Source organism: Stegostoma tigrinum, chromosome 25 (assembly GCF_030684315.1).
Source record: "Stegostoma tigrinum isolate sSteTig4 chromosome 25, sSteTig4.hap1, whole genome shotgun sequence".
Lineage (NCBI taxonomy): Eukaryota > Metazoa > Chordata > Chondrichthyes > Orectolobiformes > Stegostomatidae > Stegostoma > Stegostoma tigrinum.
In genome coordinates, this window is record NC_081378.1 from 34,854 (window position 1) to 57,557 (window position 22,704).

Genomic DNA, 22,704 nt, shown 5'->3' on the forward strand with positions numbered 1-22,704 from the left:
TTCGGGTGGCATCAGTGTGGCACTGCAGGAGGTCCATGATGGGTATATTGTCTAAGGAATGGGAGGGGGAATTAAAATGGTTCATGACTGGGAGGTGCAGTTGTTTATTGCATGCCAAGTGGAGGTGTTCCGCAAAGCAGTTCGTCTACATTGAGGAAACCAAGCGGAGGCTTGGGGACTGCTTTGCAGAACACCTCCGCTCGGTTTGAGGTATTGCCCACCACAGATGTAAGACTACAAAGTGTGGAGCTGGATGAACACAGCAGGCCAAGCAGCATCTCAGGAGCACAAAAGCTGACGTTTCGGGCCTAGACCCTTCATTAGAGAGTGTCTAGGCCCGAAACATCAGCTTTTGTGCTCCTGAGATGCTGCTTGTCCTGCTGTGTTCATCTAGCTCCACATTTTGTTATCTTGGATTCTGCAGCATCTGCAGTTCCCATTATCTCAGAAGTAAGACTAACTGGTCTGTAATTTCTAGGACTATCCTATTCCTTTTCTTGAACATTTGCCACCCTCCAATCATCTGGTATTACTCAAGGAACAAAGAATAAAGAAAATTACAGCACAGGATTAGGCCCTTCGGCCCTCCAAGCCTGCGTCAATCAAGTTCCTCTGTCTAAACATGTCATCTATTTTCTAAGGGTCTGTGTCCATTTGCTCCGTGCCCATCCATGTACCTGTCCAAATGTATCTTAAAAGACAGTATCGTGTCTGCATCTACCACCTCCGCTGGCGTTCCAGGCAGCCACCACCCTCTGTGTAAAGAACCTTCCACGCATATCTCCCTTGAACTTTCCTCCTCTCACTTTGAACTCATGACCCCTAGTAATCGAGTCCCCCACTCTGGGAAAAAGCTTGCTGTCCAATTCCAGTGGACAGTGAGGACACAAAGATCATCGCCGAAGGGGGAGCAATCTCTTCCCTCGCTGCCCATAGCAAGGGTCCTGGGATCAATCCCTGTGGTATACTGTTGGTCACAGGCTTCCATTAATAACTACAACCCTCCACCATCACCCTTTGCCTCTTATATGCAGACAAATTTCAGCTGGTCTTTTGGACCAGCCTTTCATGTGGGACCTTGTAGAAATCTGTACTGACGTCCATGTAAACCATATCAACTGCACTGTCCTCATCAATGCATTTAGTTATCTTTTCAAAAAAAATCAGTTAAATTAGTTACATGGTATCTCCCACCAAAAAATCTATGCTGACTATCTCTGATCAATCTCTGCCTTTCTGAGTGTTGCTAATCCTGTCCCTTGAAATCTTTTCAAATAAATTCCCGACTGCTGATATCAGACTAATTGACTTGTAAGAATCTGGCCTCTCACTGCTGGCCTTCTTGAACAAGGAACTACATTAACTATCCTCCAGGCATCTGGAGCTTCACCAGTGGCCAGCAAGGTATGAAGAATCTACAGAGTCTCAGCAGTCTCTTCCATTACATCCCATAGCAGTCTGGGATATATCTCATCAGTTTCTGGGGATTTATGCGTTCAAAAAAAAACTCTAATTGGTCAAGGCATTGCCACAGAGAATGCACCAGAGTACATCTAGCTCAAAGCTTTTGGAAATCAAAAATAATGGCAAGTCGGTTCTGAATGTTCAAGTAAAGTAAAACTGCAAATGTTGGAGATCAGACACAAAAACAGAAACTGCTGGAGATCTCAGGAGGTCTGGTATCATCTATGGGGAGAAAATAGCGTTAACTTTTACAGTCCAGTAACTTTTCATCAGAAATCAGTTCTGACTGAAAACATTAACCTGGCTTTTTCTCCACAGATGCTGCCAGACCTGCTGAGTTTCTCCAACAATTTCTGTTTCTGTTTCTGAAACAGCAAGGCCTGGTATAGGAGTGCACAATGGAACATTGTTTCCCAGACTTTGGTTTCATTGAAATATCTTAATGTCTGAGTAAATTCTTTCTGCCTGCAGTAGACAGAGCCCTGCATACAAATATAAATTAAATACAATGTTCTCATTTTGCCATCATTTTTAAAAATCAACTTGCAGATGAACCAGATGTTCATCACATGGACAGAGGCCAGAGTAACACTGCAATGAAGCATGCTTGGCAGAGGATATGCCTTAAGATTACTTTGTATTAGTCTAGCTGTAAATAAATCCACCAGAGAACACAGAATAAACAGTATGGGAGAGGTTATTTCAGCCATCAGTCTGCACCAATAAAAACTACTCTCAATCAGCACTAAGATAATAAAAATGTGAGGCTGGATGAACACAGCAGGCCAAGCAGCATCTCAGGAGCACAAAAGCCGACGTTTCGGGCCTAGACCCTTCATCAGAGAGAAGGGTCTAGGCCCGAAACATCAGCTTTTATGCTCCTGAGATGCTGCTTGGCCTGCTGTGTTCATCCAGCCTCACATTTTTATTATCCTGGGTTCTCCAGCATCTGCAGTTCCCATTATCTCTCAATCAGCACTAATGCCATTTTCCAACACTTGGCTCATAGCCTTGAAGTCAGTGTTCAAGTAAATAGAGTATATAACATTACAAGCTTGAACACCCTGGAAACAAACATCGGATATTGTTCAAAAGCATTCCATAACAGTAAGCTCCAGTAGTAATGAAAACAGAAAAAAAATCAGGTTTCTCACAAGCTATGTGGATCTCCACATGGCTAAGTACGTATCAACAGCCATACGATTCCAAACCACACTATCTAAATACATTTTATCATTTGAAATCAGTTGGGATACGGTCTCATGCTGAACTAAGAAGAAAAATATGCCTAAATTTAAAGAAAGGATGCAGATTGCATGGAGAAACAGTGCAGAGTCAACAGGACAACATCCCAGGCCCCAAGATGACTTTCTACATCAAGCAGATGTTCACCTGCACACCTGCTAATGTAGTATACTGCACGTGCTGTACCCGTTGTGGCTTCCCCTACATTGGGGAAACCAAGCGGAGGCTTGGGGACTGTTTTGCAGAACATCTACGCTTGGTTCGCAATAAACAATTGCACCTCCCTGTCGCGAACCATTTCAACTCCCCTTCTCATTCCTTAGATGACATGTCCATCCTGGGCCTCCTGCAGTGCCATAATGATGCCACCCGAAGGTTGCAGGAACAGCAACTCATATTCCACTTGGGAACCCTGCAGCCCAATGGTATCAATGTGGATTTCACAAGCTTCAAAATCTCCCCTTCCGCACTGCATCCCAAAACCAGCCCAGCTCATCCCCGCCTCCCTAACCTGTTCTTCCTCTCACCTATCTCCTCCTCCCACCTCAATTCGCACCTCCATTTCCTACCTACTAACCTCATCCCACCCTCTTGACCTGTCCGTCCTCCCCAGACTGACCTATCCCCTCCTTACCTTCCCACCTATACTCGCCTCTCCACCTAGCTTCTCCTCTGTCCATCTCCAGTCAGCTTTCCCCCTCTCCCTTTTTATTTCAGAACCTTCTCCCCATCCCCCTCTCTGATGAAGGGTCTAGGCCCAAAACATCAGCTTTTGTGCTCCTAAGATGCTGCTTGGCCTGCTGTGTTTATTCAGTTCTACACCTTGTTATCTCAAATGATCAATCAATTTAGATTCCCTACCAGCGATGCTTATTGAGATTTTTCAGAGAGCTGTAAGAATGGAAAATGAAGTTGGCAATTGGCCCAACACGATCAAAACTCTTTAAAGATGAAACGTCAGAGCCAACAGATGTCAGAAAATATAAAGCTACTGAAAACTGAAAAATGGTAACTGTAAACACTAAGTCCAGCTAATGGTAATGGCACTACAGCAGAACACAAAAAGGAAGCATGTTGTGTGACAAGTGCAGTCTATCGCACCCACACTGAAACTGTCCTGCATTCAGGATCTGTTCCAGGCATGTGGAACTAAAAAACATGGAGTCCCCCAAAGCAGGAAATCTGGTTCCAAAGACACAGCCAGCAGTTGCAATAAGGAACAACTAAACAGAGACTGGTACAGCAACACTGTAACTGATGTATGGAATTCACATGGGCCTGCATAATTGTAAGCCAATACACAATGTTCACAGCAAGACAGGCCTGAGTCAAGACCCAGAGAGGTACAGCTGACCAGAGAATGAACAGGCTTTTCATGTTATATTTCTGACACAGTATGGGGATAAGGTCAAGAAATAATTGGCTTTTGTCACAATCACATCATTTTCCCAAAGGAAGCTGGCAAAGCACATACTCAAAACCAAGACTGATCCAAGAGTTAGTCCAAATACCTGACCAGTCTGAATTACAAGGAAAATGCATCTGGATCAATGCAATTCAGACGAATTACTGACAATTGTTAAATTATCTACGTACAATATCACTAATCTCTTGCATTTGTAACAATAAAAATAACACATTAAATTTTGGCAATTCAGAAAGGAAACCACAAATATTCGAAAGAATGAGCTGTGACAGGATTGGGTGCAGATCTCAACATTGAGATTATCTATGAGATCATCATGGTAGCCAAACATGGAAGACAAGACCAAGAAAACTCTCAGTCAGTCCAGAATTGTCAACAATTATACCCTGTTAGGTCCAATACAATAGAAAATCCCACCACTTCCAACTGCTTGCAGAAGATGTAGTGTTCAGGGTCACAGAAGGTTTAAGTAGCTTCTGGATGACATGGACCACAATGACACGACCCATTGTGTGTATCACCTCACAGCCACCTTGGAAATGCTGTGCATATTTCCAAACTCAAACAAAGATCTCTATATTCCATTGGATCTACAACTTGACAGCATTGACACGAAGGAGGAACATGTGGTCAGAGTATATTTATTCCTTTTTTCTCAACAATAATGCAACCAGCTTCAATTGCAAACAGACAGTGAACCATGACCAAAGGTGCTGTGGGATGATATTAATGATATTAATATTAATGGGAGATTTTAATTTTCCCAACATTGACTGGGATTCACTCAGTGCAAGGTGTCAAGATGGAGAAGAATTTGTAAGGTGTGTCCAGGAGGGTTTTTTAGAGCAGTATGTATGTCGTCCAACTCGGGAAGGGGCCATACTGGACCTGGTGTTGGGGAATGAACCCGGCCAGGTCGTTGATATTACAGTAGGGGACTACTTTGGAAATAGTGACCACAATTCCGTACGTTTTACAACACTCATGGGCAAGGATAGGAGTGGTCCTAAAGGAAGAGTTCTAAACTGGGGGAAGGCCAACTATACCAAGATTTGGCAGGATCTGGGGAATGCAGATTGGGAGAAACTGTTTGAAGGTAAATCCACATTTGATATGTGGGAGGCTTTTAAAGAGAGTTTGATTAGCATGCAGGAGAGACATGTTCCTGTGAAAATGAGAAATAAAAATGGCAAGATTAAGGAACCATGGATGACAGGTGAAATTGTGAGACTAGCCAAGAGGAAAAAGGAAGCATACATGAGATCGAGGCGATTGAAAACAGACGAAGCTTTGCAAGAATATCGGGAATGTAGAGCGAATCTGAAACGAGGGATTAAGAGGGCTAAAAGAGGATATGAGATACTGATGGCAAACATGGTTAAGGAAACTCACAAAGCCTTTTATTCATATATAAAGAGCAAGAGGGTAACGAGAGAAAGGATTGGCCCACTTAAGGACAAACAAGGGAAGTTATGTGTTGAGTCAGAGAAAATGGGTGACATTCTTAACGAGTACTTTGCATCGGTATTCACCAAGGAGAGGGACATGACGGATGTTGTGGTTAGGGATAGATGTTTGCTTACTCTAGGTCAAGTTGACATAAGGAAGGAGGAAGTGTTGGATATCCTAAAAGACATTATGGTGGACAAGTCCCCAGGTCTGGATGGGATCTATCCCAGGGTACTGAGGGAAGCGAGAGAGGAAATAGCGAGGGCCTTAACAGATATCTTCGCAGCATCCTTAGACACGGGTGAAGTCCTGGAGGACTGGCGACTTGCTAATGTTGTCCCCTTGCTTAAGAAGGGCAGCAAGGATAATCCAGGTAATTATTGACCAGTGAGACTGACGTCAGTGGTAGGGAAGCTACTGGAGAAGATACTGAGGGATAGGATCTATTCCCATTTGGAAGAAAATGGGCTTATCAGTGATAGGCAACATGGTTTTGTGCAGGGAAGGTCATGTCTTACCAACTTAATAGGATTCTTTGAGGATGTGACAAAGTTGATTGATGAGTGAAAGGCTGTAGATGTCATAAACATGGGTTTTAGTAAGGCGTTTGATAAGGTTCCCCATGGCAGGTTGATGGAGAAAGCGAAGTCACGTGGGGTCCAGGGTGTGCTCGCTAGATGGATAAAAAACTGGCTAGGCAACAGGAGACAGACAGCACTAGTAGAAGGGAGTTTCTCAAATTGGAGACCTGTGGCTAGTGGTGTTCCACAGGGATCTGTGCTGGGACCACTGTTGTTTGTGATATATGTAAATGATTTGGAGGAAGGTGTAGGAGGTCTGATCAGCAAGTTTGCAGATGACACTAAGATTGGTGGAATAGCAGATAGTGGAGGGGACTGTCAGAGATTACAGAAGAATATAGATAGGCTGGAGAGTTGGGCAGATAAATGGCAGATGGAGTTCAATCCGGGCAAATGCGAGGTGATGCATTTTGGAAGATCAAATTCAAGGGCGAACTATACAGTAAATGGAAAAGTCCTAGGGAAAGTTGATGAACAGAGAGATCTGGGTGTTCAGGTCCATGGTTCCCTGAAGGTGACAACACAGGTCAGTAGGGTGGTCAAGAAGGCATATGGCATGCTTTCCTTCATTGGATGGGGTATTGAGTACAAGAGTTGGCAGGTCATGTTGCAGTTGTATAGGACTTTGGTTTGGCCATGTTTAGAGTACTGTGTACAGTTCTGGTTGCCACATTATCAAAAGGATGTGGATGCTTTGGAGAGGGTGCAGAGGAGGTTCATCAGGATGTTGCCTGGTATGGAGGGTGCTAGCTATGAAGAGAGTTTGAGTGGGTTAGGATTATTTTCATTAGAAACATGGAGATTGAGGGGGGACCTGATTGAGGTCTACAAAATCATGAGGGGTATAGACAAGGTGGATAGCAAGAAGCTTTTTCCCAGAGTGGGGGACTCAATTACAAGGGGTCATGAGTTCAAAGTGAGAGGAGGAATGTTTAAGGGAGATATGCGTGGTAAGTTCTTTACACAGAGGGTGGTGGGTGCCTGGAACGCGTTGCCAGCGGAGGTGGTAGACGCAGACACGTTAGCGTCTTTTAACATATATTTGGACAGGTACATGGATGGGCAGGGAGCAAATGGACACAGACTGTTAGAAAATAGATGACAGGTTAGACAGAGGATCTCGATCGGCGCAGGCTTGGAGGGCCAAAGGGCCTGTTCCTGTGCTGTAATTTTCTTTGTTCTCTTTGTCCTTTGATACGATTGGATGGTAGCTGAATATAATAAAAGAGGGCTCCATACACTCAGGCACTTCTGGGCTTTTAGGGATGGGCTCAATATCTCAAAAGCTGTAATTTGTTTTCATTCATTACACTGGCTGGGCATTACACTGAGCATACATTCCTCATCCCTAGTTGCTTCTTGAGAAGGTGGAGGTGAATTGCCTCTTAAATTGCTGCAGTCCATTTGCTGTGAGTAGACCCACAATGCTGAAAGGGAGCATGTCACAAGATACATGTCACACTTTTTAATTAATATGGAAGAATGAAGTTGGTAACAAAGTGTGGGGCTGGATGAACACAGCAGGTCAAGCCGCATCTTAGGAGCATAAACGCTGATGAGGCCCGAAACATCAGCTTTTGTGCTCCTAAGATGCTGCTTGGCCTGCTGTGTTCATCCAGCTCTACACTTTTGTTATCTTGGATTCTCCAGCATCTGCCGTTCCCATTATCTCTGATCAGAATGAAGTTGGTGCTTGGTCAACGCCACTGGAATAGAACTATTTTAACCACAAATAGGACAGTGTTCATATGGCTTCCCAATGGGAGCACACTTACCCAGAGAGGTTTTCTGAGTATTTTCGTCCAAGAAAGTCATAACAGCTAATAGAATGATGCACTTTGAGGAGGAACAGAAATAGAAATATGTGAATTGTACACAACAGACCCAAAAAAAAACACATTTGCAAGGCAGACTCAGCAGAGATGGTGGCACAGTAGGATACAGTCAGGAGGGTGTTGCTGAAGGAGTCCTCAACATTGACTCCAGATCCCATGAAGTCTCATGGCTTCAGGTTAAACATGGGCAAGGAAGCATCCTACTGATTACCACACACTGTCCTCCCTCAGCTGATGAATTGGTACTCCTCCATGTTGAACAACATGTGGAGGAAATGCTGAGGATGGCATGGGCATAAAATGTTCTCTGGGTGGGGAATTTCAATGTTCACAACCAAAAGTGGCTCAGCAGCAGTAGTAATGATCGAGCTGGTTGAGTCCTAAATAACACAGCTGCTAGACTGGGTCTGTGGCAGATGATGAGGGAACTAACAAGAGAGAAAAACAAAGTTGTCCTCATCCTTACCAATCTGTCTGCTGCAGTTGCATTTGGCCATGACATTATCTGTAAGAGTGACCATCGCACAGTCCTTGTGGAGCAGTCCTGCCTTCACATTGAGAACAACCTCCATTGTGTTGAGTGGCACTGTCCCCGTGCTAAGTGGGACAGACTTTGCACAGATCTAGCTACTCAAGGACTGGGCATTCACGGGGCGCTGTAGGCGACCAACAGCAGCAGAACTGTACTCCAGCACAACCTGTAACTTCATGGCCCAGTATATCCCATACTCAACCATTACCATCAGGCCAGGGAGTCAACCTTGGTCCAAAAGAGAGTGTTGGAGGGTATATCAGGAGCAGCACCAGGCATACCTGAAGATGAGGGGAACAACCCGGCGAAGCAACCAAAGAGGACTACTTGCACGCTACATAGTGAAATCAGCAAGTGATAGAGCAAAGTGTTCCCACAACCAACTGATCAGATCTAAACTCTGCAGACCTGCCACATTCAATTGTGAATGGTGGAGGATAATGAAACAACTCACTGGATGAGGAGGCTCCACAAATATCCCCATCCTCAATGATGGATCAGCCTAGCACATCTGTGCAAAAGATGAGGCTGAAACATTCGCAGCAATCTTCTCGGCCTTCTTCAGTGGTCCCCAGCATCACAGATACCAGTCTTCAGCTAATTTGATTAACTCCACGTGATATCAAGAAGTGGTTGGAGACACTGGATACTGCAAAGGCTATGGGCCCTGACGACATTCGGCAACAGTACTGAAGGTGTCTGTTCCAGAACTTGCCGTTCCCCTAGCCAAGCTGTTCCAGTACAGTTACAACACTGGTATGTACCCAACAATGTGGAAAATTGCCCAAATATGTCCTGTACCACAAAAAGCAGGACAAATCCAACCCAGCCAATTACAGCCCCATCAGTCTCCTCTCGATCATCAGTAAAGTGATGGAAGGTATCACTAACAGAGCTGTCAAGCAGCACCTGCTCAGAAATAACCTGCTCAGTGACGCCCAGTTTGGGTTCCACCAGGGCCACTCAGCTCCTGATCTCATTACAGCCGTGTTTCAAACATGGACAAAAGAGCTGAATTCCAGAGGGTGAGGTGAGAGTGACAGCCCGTGACATCAAGGCTGCATTCGACTAAGTGTGGCATCAAGGAGCCCTAGAAAGACTGGAATTAATAGGCATCAGGGGCAAATTCTTCAGTGGTTGGGGTCATACCTGACACATAGGAAGATGGCTGTGGTTGTTGGAGGTCAATCATCTCAGCTCAAGGAAACTGGTGCAGGAGTGCCTCAGGGTAGCGTCCTCGGCCCAACCATCTTCAGCTGCTTCATCTATGGCCTTCCATCCATTGTCAGGTCAAAAGTGGGGAAGTTTGCTGATGATTGCAAAATGTTTAGCAACATTTGTGACTCCTCAGATACTGAAGCAGTTTGTGTTCAAATCCACAGGATCTGGACAATATCCAGGCTTGGGCTGCCAAGTGTCAAGTGATATTTGCACCATGCAAATGCCAGGCTATGACCATTACAAATAAGAGACAATCTAACCACCACCCCTTTACTGAATCACCCACTATCAACATCCTGGGGATTATCACAGGCCAGAAACTCAACTGGGCTCAACACATAAATACAGTAATTTCAAGAGCAGGCCAGAAGCTCAAATAATGCGGCTAGAAATACTGCAGCAAGTAACTCACCTCCTGACTCCCCAAAGCCTGTCCACCATTTACAAGACACAAGTCAGGAGTGTGATGAAATATTCCCCACTTGCCTGGATGGGTGTAGCCCCAACAAACAGTCAAGAAGCTTGACACCATCCAGGACAAAGCAGCCACTTGATATGCACCACTTCCACAAGCATTCACTCCCTTCACCACTGACAGTAGCAGCAGTGTGTACTATCTACAAATGCACTGCAGTAATTCACCTAAGATTCTCTAACAGCACCTTCCAAGCCCATGACCACTTCTAGAAGGGAAAGGGCAGCAGAAATATGGGAACACTACCCCCTGAAAGTTCCCCTCCAAGCCACTCACCATCCTGACTTGGAAATATATCATCGTTCCTTCACTGTCGCTAGGTCAAAATCCTGGAACTCACTCCCTAATGTCATTGAGGGTCAACCTACAAGTTGGTGGACTGTGGCAGTTCAAAAAGGCAACTCACCATCACCTTCTCAAGGGCAACCAGAGATGGGCAAGAAATGGTGGCAGTCAGCGACACCCATATCCCACAAATAAATAAAAAAAAATTGAGCAATGATGGTGGGACCGAACAGTAGGCCAACAATCAACAAACTTTTGAGAAGTAGCCTTAGGTGAAATCACATCTCGAGTGTTAGACTATAACAAGGTCTGGAAGGCTTGTCCAACCACCAAAATAATACATGGATCCTTAGACTTCTGCACTCATAGATTTAATAATCATTTGTACCTGTGAATTTTGCAATTCCTGCCTCCATACAACTATTATGACTATTCCCCAATCTTTATGTGTCTATAGTTGAAAGAAACAAGAGGTATCTTTGGAAAAAAATGGAATGTTGTCCCAAGAGTACTGCTGCTTTAAACACCTCAACAGATCGATGAGTCATGCACTTGGTTGTCATGTCATGCAGCAGCCTAGATGAAGGATGTATCTCTACTAGAGATTAACTTATTCTGTCATACTGGCTTGAATTTAAATAAACCCATGAGGAGGCATTCAAGTAAACAGAATCTTTGCACCTCTTTTGTGTAATTTACAAATAGCACAAGAGCATTATCATATATAATCTGCAACACATGCTGTGTTGTAGTGCACCTAAATTGAACCTCTCTCTTCCTACCTCACGTTAATTTAGAACCTTGTACATGGCAAAAACATGGGGAGTGTGGGAAATAATGCATGCCTCTGATTGGATAGACTCAAGCAACACAGCACATTGAGACTTGAATCTCATTATCACAATGTAACATCACAGAGAGGGCTCTGACAAGCATTTAGTTCTTAATTAGTAAATAGAGAAAAAAATTTACTACCTTTCCCACCTGGGAACACTACAGCCCTCCAGACTCAATATTGAGTTCAATAATTTTAGGGCCTAAACTCTCCCATGCCCCAGCCCACTGCACCACACACCAGGCCTTGTTATTCCACAGCCTGCCATTGCACACCCCCTGTTGTTAGTCACTAACAGTCCCCATTAACAACTATTCACCCTCCCAGCCTGATCGCTAGCAACTCCTTTGTCTGTCCAAGATAACAAAGTATGAAGCTGGATGAACACAGCAGGCCAAGCAGCATCTCAGGAGCACAAAAGCTGACGTTTCGGGCCTGGACTCTTTGTCTGTCCAACTGTTTTTCTCTCTTTTTGGGCTCTATCTTATCATTTACTCCCTGTCCCATCCCCCTTCTCTCCTTTTTTTCTGCATCTAAACTGATGTTTTCCCAGCCACTATCAGTTCTGAGGAAGGGTCACCAGACCCAAAACGTTAACTTTAATTTTTCCTTCACAGATGCTGCCAGACACGCTGAGATTTTCCAGTAACTTTGTTTTTGTTCCTGATTTACATCATCCACAGTTCTTTCAGTTTTTATTTACTGCTCTTATACTTCAAGCTCCTTGCAACATGCCATTTGCCTTCTTAATTACTTGTAATTATAGAGAGATGACTGCTGGTGAGTTTAACCTGAGAGTCACCGTGATAGCTTGAGCCATTGCAAAGACTGAACATGTGCTCATTCTACATCATTATCAAGCCAACTGAGCTAACTAACAGCTCAACCTCACCCCTGGCCTGAATCCTCCATCCATTTTCATGTACCACCCATAAATCCATGAGCAATATTAATCATCGGTATGGTACCTTATTGAATGTTGTTCGGAAATCCAGGCATGCTGTATGTACTAGTTCCCATCAATCATAATTTTTCTATCCTAAAACCATTTTCAATTTGTCTAATCATTTTCTAAGTGCATTATTAAATTTCCTGATTGATAGATATTAATGGTAATGACCTTTGGGTTCTTTTATTTCTGGTCATTTTTCTCAGAATTGCAAGGCTTTTGCATTGTAATATCGCTTCACAACCTTCAGGGTCAATATTTCTCTTTCTGCAGATCAGATTGTGCGTCAGCTGCATCAGTTACCTGACGCGATACCTGTTAAGTACTTTCACACTGATTGGAAAACCAGGCAATGAGAAAACATCAGGTGCAGCTTAATACCCAGCAGCTACTGAAACCCAGTGTGTTAGCATGAATTAAGGGAAAAACTCAAATCTTTGCTTCAATTTCTTTGCAAATTAAGGGTGCTGATGAAACAATCACAGCTGATTGACCAACCAAGAATTCTGAAAACTCATGCAAACTAATCTAAAGGAAAATAAACCCATCATTTTAAACTGTGAACATTTATGAAAATTCAAGTGGGATGTCTGCATCTCTGGTTGGATCCATCCATATTATCCTTGAGAAGGGTGGTGGTGAGTTGTGTTTTTGAACTGTTACAGATCACGTGGTGTAGGGACACCCACAGTGCAATTACAAAATGAGTTGGGGATTCTGTGCCACAACATTGAGGGAATGGTGACATTGTTCATGCTGGTGATATTGCCATGAGATGGGCTGCAGTTATGCAAGATTAGGCAACCCTTGAAGGTTTTCCATTCAAAGTTGAAAAAGTGTTCACAAATCAAAATTAACATTACTGTTTACCTAGACATAGTCAATAGTTCCTCAACTTGATTTGACAAGTGCTATTTGGCTTCTTACACAAAATATAAAATTGAAGTGGAGCCTGCATTGATGTTGCACTCGCCACATTTTTTTTGGTCATTCATGGGATGAGGGCACAGCTGGCTAGGCAGGCATTGAATTGTCCAAAGGCCAGTTAACAGTCGACCACATTGCTGTGGGTCTGGAATCACATATAGGCTTAGTCGGTGCAGCACAGTGACTCATTGGTTAACACTGCTGCCTCACAGAAAAAGGGACATGGTTGTGATTCCAGCCTCAGGTGACTGTCTGTATGGAGTTTGCACATTTTCCCCACTGTCTGTGTCAGCTTCCTCCAGATGCTCTGGCTTCCTCCCACAGACCAAAGATGTGCAGGTTAGGTAGGTAGGCCATGCTAAATTACCACTTGTGTTCAGGGATGTGCAGATGGATCAGCCATGGGAAATGCAGGGATGGGGTGGGATGCTCTTTGGAAGGTCAGTGTGGACTCAATTGGTCCTAGACAGAGTTTTCATGATGACTGGCAGTGGATTCATGATCATCAATAGATGACCTAGTTTTTTTTACTGAATTCAAATTCCACCATTGGCCATGGCAGGATTCGAACCAGAGTCCCTAAAATATTACGTCAGCCTCTGGACTAACTGTCCAGTGATCACACCTGTGGGTATCACCTCCCTCTAATATGTTTGTTAAGAGTGGAAGATGCTAACTAGTTTGAGTTGCTATTACAGAACCTGTTATTGAACCCGAACAGTCCACTTCATTGGACTGGAAGAAAAATATGAATGTGTGAGCAGAAGGCCATTTGATCTCATAAGCTCGTTCCACCATCTAATAGGATCTAAATGCAACTCATGGGCATTCCAATATTCTATCCAGCAGTCTGCCAATGGTTACTGATGACACTTTTTCCAGAATATTCCAGCGTCCTTCTATTCAGAGAGTGTCTGGGGCATGTATGAAAGAAGACAAATGAACAGGTCCATAAGCAAAAGAAATTACTACCTCTACCTTGCTTTTCATTATAATCATCAGTGTCTGCAATAAACAGTTGGAACGTTCATGGAAACTTCGCTTTAGTTGTACTTTGGGAAGAATGCTGTTACCAAGGAGCTCTTGGCATGGCAGAAAGCTTGCCTGCCACAGAACATATCAAACCCAAGGTGGAGGAAATCAGCAAAAGTATCTACCTGTGTGTCACGGGTCAAGCTCTAGGTGGTATATCATCTAAACTCATTGAGTACAGTTTAGCAGGACTGCTGCGGAACCAGCGCAAACACTGTCGCTGTGAGAGACTGAGGACCTGCCCAGGAAAGGAGGGATGTCAGCATCTACCCGAATTCCAGTGGAGTTTCCACCATTAACCTGATCTCAGCCTGGCAGCTGTGAGAGAAATGCCATGAACAAAGGCAAACACTTCATATTGTTTTCATCGATCTCATCAAGGCACTCAAATATACGAGTGGAGCTTGTATACTTAAACTGTTTCAAAAACTGGCATGCACTAAAGTTGTTCAAAGTGATCACCTCTTTCCATGACAACAAATCAGCAATGACAAGACAACATCAGAGTCCTTTGAGAACTACACTGGGTTAAAACAAGCCAACTATTGTAAAAATATACAACAGGATATGGATAGATTGGCAACTTGGGCACAGAAATGGCAGATAGAGTTTAATCCAGACAAATGTGAGATGATGCATTTTGGAGGATCAAATTTAGGTGTGAATTATATCGTAAATGGCAGCACCCTTACGAACACTAATATTCAGACCAATCTGGGTGTGTGCAGGTCCACAGCTCCCTGAAAGTGGCAACACAGGTAGCCAAGGTGATTAAGAAGGCATATGGCATGTCTGCCTTCATCACCCAGGGCATGCAGTACAAGAGTTGGCAAAACGTTTTGCAGCTATATAAAATCCTTGTTAGGCCACATATGGAGTATTGTGTGCAGTTTGAAGAACATAGAACAGTACAGCACAGTACAGGCTCCTCAGCCCATAATGTTGTGCCAACCTATTATCCTTCTCTGAGGTCAATCTACCCTGCATTACCCTACATTTTACTATCCTCCATGTGTCTATCCAACAGTTGCTTAAATATCCCTAAAGTATCTGACTCCACTACCACTGCCCACAGTGCATTCCATGCACCCACCACTCTCTGTGTGAAGAAACTAGCTCTGACATCGCCTCTATACCTTCCTCAGAAGGGGGATGAGAAACTGAGGTGTAGTTCTAGTACACAGGAGGATGGGCGTAGGGAAGACATGGACAGGAGCACACTGTCACAGGCGTGTGCTGGTAGACAGCAAGCTGGGTTGAAGTCTGTCTACTTTAACGCCAGGGGTATCTGGAATAAGGGAGGTGAGCTTGCAGCTTGGATAGGTACCTGGGACTTCGATGTTGTGGCCATTTCGGAGACATGGATAGAGCACGGTCAGAAATGGATGTTGCAGGTTCCAGGGTTTAGATCTTTTATTAAGGCCAGGGAAGGTGGTAAAAGAGGGGGAGGTGTGGCTTTTTTTAGTCAAGGACAGTATAACGGTGGCTGAAATAACCTTTGATGAGGACTCGTCTACTGCGGTGGTATGGGCTTAGGTCAGAAACAGGAGAGGAGAGGTAACACTGCTGGGAGTTTTTTATAGGCCCCCGCAAAGTTCCAGGGATGTGGAGGAGAGGATCGGCAAAACTATTCTGGGCAGGAGTGAAAAGAACAGGGTGGTCATTATGGGAGGCTTTAACTTCCCTAACATTGACTGGAAATGCTACAACTCTAGTACGTCGGATGGATCAGTTTTTGGCCAATGTGTGCAGGAGAGTTTCCTGACTCAGTGTGTTGAAGGGCCGACAAGAGGCGGGGCCACACTGGATCTGGTACTTGGCAATGAACCAGGCCAGGTGTATGATTTAGTGGTAGGTGAGCTCTTTGGAGAGTGACTATAATTTGGTTATGTTTACGTTAGCAATGGAAAGGGATAGGAACATGCCACAGGGCAGGAGTTATAGATGGGGGAAGGGCAATTATAATGCAATTAGGCAAGACTTAGGTGGCATAGAATGGGTTAGCAAAATGCAGGGGATGGGGACAATCGAAATGTGGAGCTGGTTTAAGAAACAGATATTGCGTGTCCTTGATAGGTATGTCCCTATCAGGCAGGGAGGTAGCGATAAGGTAAGGAAACCGTGGTTTACTAAAGAAATTGTATCTCTTGTTAAGCGGAAGAGAGAGGCTTATGTGACAATTAGACGAGATGATTCAGATGAGGCGATGGAGAGTTACAAATCAGCTAGGAAGGATTTAGAGAGAGAGTTAAGAAGAGCAAGGAGGGGACATGAGTAGACATTAGCAGGTAGAATAAAGGAGAACACCAAAGCTTTCTAGAGGTATGTGAGGAATAAGAGGATGACAAGGGTTGATATTGGGCCAGTGAAAGATAGAAGTGGGAAGTTGTGTGTGGACCCTGTGGAGATTGGAGAGGTGCTAAATGATTATTTCTCATCAGTTTTCACTGAGGAACAGGAGAATATTGTAGTGGAGATGACTGAGTTACGGGCTACTAGAATTGAAAGGATTAAGGTTAGTAAGGAGGAGGTGTTATCAATTCTAGAAGGTGTGAGGGTGGATAAATCCCCTGGGCCAGATGGGATTTTCTGAGGATTCTCTGGGAAACTAGGGAGGAGGTGGTGAAGCCTTTGGTCTTGATCTTTGAGTCCTCATTATCTACAGGTTTAGTACCAGAGGACTGGAGGATTGCAAATGTTGTGCCCTTGCTCAAGGAGGGCAGCAGGGATGACCCAGGTAATTATAGACCTGTGAGCTTTACATCTATTGTAGGAAAAATTTTGGAAAGGATTATAAGAGATAGGATTTATAATCATCCAGCAAGCAACAATTTGATTGGAGATAGTCTGCATGGATTCGTCAAGGGCAGGTCGTGTCTTACAAACCTAATTGAGTTTTTTGAGAAGGTGACCAAGCATGTGGATGAGGGTAGGGCAATTGACGTGGTGTACATGGACTTCAGTTAAGCCTTTGATAAGGTTCCACATGGTCGGCTATTGGTGAAAATACAGAGGCATGGGATTGAGGGAGATTTAGCAGTTTGGATTGGAAACTGGCTTTCTGTAAGAAGGCAACGAGTGGTGGGTGATGGAAAATATTCAGCCTGGAGTCCGGTTACTAGTGGTGTGCCACAAGGATCTGCTTTGGGGCCATTGCTATTGTCATTTTTATAAATGACTTGGACGAAAGCATAGGTGGATGGGCTAGTAAGTTTGTAGATGGCACTGAAGTTGGTGGAGTGGTGGACAGTGTGGAAGAATGTTGCAGGTTGCAGGGAGACTTGGATAAACTGCAGAATTGGGCTTAAAGGTGGCAAATGGGGTTTAATATGGATAAATGTGAGGTGATTCACTTTGGGAGTAATAATAGGAAGGCAGAATACCGGGTCAATGGAAAGATTCTTGGTAGTGTGGATGTGCAGAGGGATCTTGGTGTCCATGTACATAGATCCCTGAAAGTTGCCACTGAGGTTGTTAGTGCTGTTAAGAAGGCTTACGGTGTGTTAGGTTTTATTGGGAGAGGGATTGAGTTCCAGAGCCGTGATGTCATGCTGCAACTGTACAAAACGCTAGTGCAGCCTCATTTGGAATATTGCGTGCAGTTCTGGTCGTCCCATTACGGGATCTCTATAAAAGCCTGGTTAGACCACACTTGGAATATTGTGATCAGTTCTGGTCGCTTCAACATAGGAAGGGCGTGGAAGCTTTAGAAATGGTGCAGAGGTGGTTTTCCAGGATGTGACCTGGACTGGAAGGCAGGTCTTATGAGGAAAGGTTGAGGGAGCTGGGGCTTTTCTCTTTGGAGTGAAGAAGGATGAGAAGTGACTTGATAGAGGTGCACACGAAGATGAGAGGCATAGATAGAGTGGATAGCCGGAGACATTTTCCCATGGTGGAAATGACTATTACGAGAGAGCATAATTTTGAGGTGATTCGAGGAACATAGAACATAGCACATAGAACAATACAGCACAGAACAGGCCTTTCGGCTCTCAATGTTGCGCCGACCTGTGAACTAATCCAATCCCCTCCCCCGACTCTATCCCATCATTATCCATATGCTTATTCAAGGGCTGTTTAAATGCCCCTAATGTGGCTGAGTTAACTACATTGGCAGGCAGGGCGTTCCACGTCCTTACCACTCTCTGAGTAAAGAACCTGCCTCTGACATCTGTCTTAAATCTATCACCCCTCAATTTGTAGCTATGCCCCCTTGTACAAGCTGAAGTCATCATCCTCGGAAAAAGACTCTCACTGTCCACCCTATCTAATCCTCTGATCATCTTGTATGTCTCTAATAAATCCCCTCTTAGACTCCTTCTCTCCAATGAGAACAGACCCAAGTCTCTCAGCCTTTATTCATAGGGCCTGCGCTCCAGACCAGGCAACACCTGGCAAATCTCCTCTGCACCTTTTCCAATGCTTCCACATCCTTCCTATATTGAAGCGACCAGAACTGATCACAATATTCCAAGTGTGGTCTAACCAGGCTTTTATAGAGATCCAGCATAACCTCACCGCTCTTAAACTCCATTCCCCTGCCAATGAAAGCCAACACACCACACACCATCTTAACAATCCTATCAACTTGAGTTAATAAAATGTGAGGCTGGACGAACACAGCAGGCCAAGCAGCATCTCAGGAGCACAAAAGCTGACGTTTCGGGCCTAGACCCTTCATCAGAGAACGTCAGCTTTTGTGCTCCTGAGATGCTGCTTGGCCTGCTGTGTTCGTCCAGCCTCACATTTTATTATCTTGGAATCTCCAGCATCTGCAGTTCCCATTATCTCTATCAACTTGAGTCACAGCTTTGCGGGATCTATGGGCATAGACCTCAAGATCCCTCTGTTCCTCCACATTGCCGATAATCTTGCCATTAACCCTTTTAGTCATCACATTACCAGAAGGATGTGGAAGCTTTGGAGAGAGTGCAGAGAAGGTTCACCAGGATGTTGCCTGATCTCCAGGGCATTGACTAGGAGGAAAGGTTAAAAAGACTAGGATTAATTTCACTGGAAAGAAGGTGCTGAGAAGAGACCTGATAGAGATTCACAAAATTATGAGTGGGATAGATAGGGTGTATAGTCAGAGAGCTTTTCCCAGGGTCGAAGTTTAAATTACAAGGGGGTGCAGGTTCAAGGTCTGAGGTAAAAAGTTTAAGAGAGATATGCCAGGGAAGTTTTTCCATGCAGAGAGTGGTAGCAGCCTGGAATGCGCTGCCAGAGGAGGTGGTGGAAATGGGAACACTGAAGACATTTAAGAAGCGCCTGGATGGGTACATGAATAGGGAGGGAATAGAGGAATATGGTTCTAAAAATGGCAGGTTTGTTTTTAGCTTAATTAGAACATGGTGACTGACACAAGTTTTGAGGGACAAAGGGCCTGTTCCTGAACTGTACTTTTTCATTTGTTCATTTGTTTTCTGGTACTGACTCTCTACATTGGGTTAAGCAAGCCTGTGTCTGACATTGACTCTCTTTGGCACTTGCTTCACTTGCTCAAACAGATAAATAACTTTTCATCTTGCATTCATTGGAACAAAATTGTAGGAACACTAAATCTCAAAGGGAACAAATATAGTACCAGAGGGTGCTGATTAGCTGGAAATGGGAGTCTGATCAGTAGAGGTGTTGGCTGGAAATGGGAATCAGATTAGTAGAGGTGTTGCCACGGAGATTTCAGTAGGCAACTGTCCTGCAAATATTTGTTGAACAATGCCCAATGCATGGACATGTTGTTTGATTCGCAAAGGACAGGACCATGGCTGTGAATTTACCATCAGTGCATATATGAGATGCACTGTAATCCAAAACTGGTTGTAATGTGAGGTAATTTTCAGCAAAATTAGGATTGTTTTCTAAATGTTGAATGCTGTCAGAATCACAACTAATGTTGTATGTTATGCTCTGAGTTTTTGCAAGCAGAGACTGGTTGAATATTATCAATTGTCAATTGAACAATTGAAGGGATGTGTTGCTTGATATGAATCCATCAGACACTGTGACAGCTTCTTACATACCTTGCATCACACTTGCGTTAAAAGGCAAACAAATCATTCTTTTAGCTGATTGCAACAGGCCAAATACTGATTGTAAAAACCGAAAGAACTGCGGATGCTGTAAATCAGAATACATAGAACATAGAAGATAGAACAATACAGCGCAAAACAGGCCCTTCGGCCCTCGATGTTGCGCCAACCTGTGAACTAATCTAAGCCCCTCCCCCTACACTATCGCATCATCATCCATATGATGATTGCATTCATCCAGAACACGCTTCTGAAATACAAATCATATTGATCAATATCAGATGTGGTTTTGAGATTGAACAACATTTGCTGAACACTTCAAATTGTGCAGAGAATTTCACTAAAGACCAATTCAAGATGATCAATTGGAATCACAGTGTGGCTAACCAACATGTCTTAGAGAAGTGACATATATACAGCCTGAATACATTCACTCGTATCAGGGCCCTGTCCTGTGCAAACCGAAGACACATGTCTATTTGCATCATTCATAAATAAAAAAAAGCTTGGGTGAGAGATATGCTCTGGTGCATTCCTAATGGCAATAAATTTACCAAAGTGCCTGATTTGGATTTCAACATAAACTTGTCAGTTAACTGTTCTTCAGTGCATTCTCAATGGTAATGCCACTATCAATGCAAGTCAACCTATTAAACCATGAGTACCCTCTTCTCATTCAGTATGCTTTGCAGCTCCATTTAACATTTGGTACTCTTGTGATCCTGTCCTGACGAGTCAAAGGCAGAATGTTTTAACAGCATTTCTTTTTCACAATAATACTCAAGTTCTACTCAAGCAAATGATAATTTTAATATTTGTTTCTGTCATATTCCTTCAGACCATCAACTAAAAGTATCTACATACAAGTCAGAACTAACAGGAATTTGGTCATAGAACATAGAACATTACAGCACAGCACAGGCCGTTCGGCCCTCGATGTTGTGCCGACCTGTCATACCGATCTCAAGCCCATCGAACCTACACTATCCCATGAACGTCCATATGCTTGTCCAATGACGACTTAAATGTACCTAAAGTTGGCAAATCTACTACCGTTGCAGGCAAAGCGTTCCATTCCCTTACTACTCTCTGAGTAAACATAGAACATAGAACATAGAACAGTACAGCACAGAACAGGCGCTTCAGCCCACGATGTTGTGCTGACCATTGATCCTCATGAAAGCACCCTCAAATTTCTGTGACCATATGCATGTCCAGCAGTCTCTTAAATGACCCCAATGACCTTGCTTCCACAACTGCTGCTGGCAACGCATTCCATGCTCTCACAACTCTCTGTGTAAAGAACCCGCCTCTGACATCCCCTCTATGCTTTCCTCCAACCAGCTTAAAACTATGACCCCCCGTGTTAGCTATTTTTGCCCTGGGAAATAGTCTCTGGCTATCAACTCTATCTATGCCTCTCATTATCTTGTATACCTCAATTAGGTCCCCTCTCCTCCTCCTTTTCTCCAATGAAAAAAGTCCGAGCTCAGTCAACCTCTCTTCATAAGATAAGCCCTCCAGTCCAGGCAGCATCCTGCTAAACCTCCTCTGAACCCTCTCCAAATCATCCACATCTTTCCTATAATAGGGCGACCAGAACTGGACGCAGTATTCCAAGTGCAGTCTAACCAAAGTTTTATAGAGCTGCAACAAGATCTCACGACTCTTAAACTCAATCCCCCTGTTAATGAAAGCCAAAACACCATATGCTTTCTTAACAACCCTGACAAACTATCTCTGACAATTGTCCTATATCTTTCACCCCTCAATTCAAAGCTATGCCCCCTCGTGCTCGCCGTCATCATCCTAGGAAAAAGGCTCTCCCTATTCACCCTATCCAACCCTCTGATTATTTTATGTTTCAAGTAAGTCACCTCTCAACCTTCTTCTCTCGAATGAAAACAGCCTCAAGTCCCTCAGCCTTTCCTCATAAGACCTTCCCTCCATACCAGGCAACATCCTAGTAAATCTCCTCTGCACTCTTTCCAAACCTTCCACATCCTTCTTATAATGCAATGACCAGAACTGTACACAATACTCCAAGTGTGGCCGCACCAGAGTTTTGTACAGCTTCACCATAACCTCTTGGTTCTGGAACTCGATGGCTCTATTAACAAAAGGTAAAACACTTTATGCCTTCTTAACAGCCCTGTCAACCTGGGTAGCAACTTTCAAGGATCTGTGTACATGGGCACTGAGATCTCTCTGCTCATCTACACTACTAAGAATCTTACCATTAGCCCAGTACTTTGCCTTCTGGTTACTCCTACCAAAGTGCATCACCTCACACTTGTCTGCATTAAACTCCATTTGGCACCTCTCAGCTCAGCTCTGCAGCTTATCTATGTCTCTCTGCAACATACAGCATCCTTCATCACGATCCACAACTCCAGTGACCTTAGTGTCGTCTGCAAAT

General features: G+C 44.0%; 1 protein-coding gene across 1 annotated transcript in view; it reads right to left on the reverse strand.

Annotated features, from left to right (window-relative positions):
- The window catches only part of pcloa (piccolo presynaptic cytomatrix protein a), a gene marked incomplete at its 3' end in the record, with an annotated part of 351,224 nt that overhangs the window by 30,283 nt on the left and 298,237 nt on the right, over positions 1 to 22,704 (reverse strand). The window lies entirely within an intron of this gene.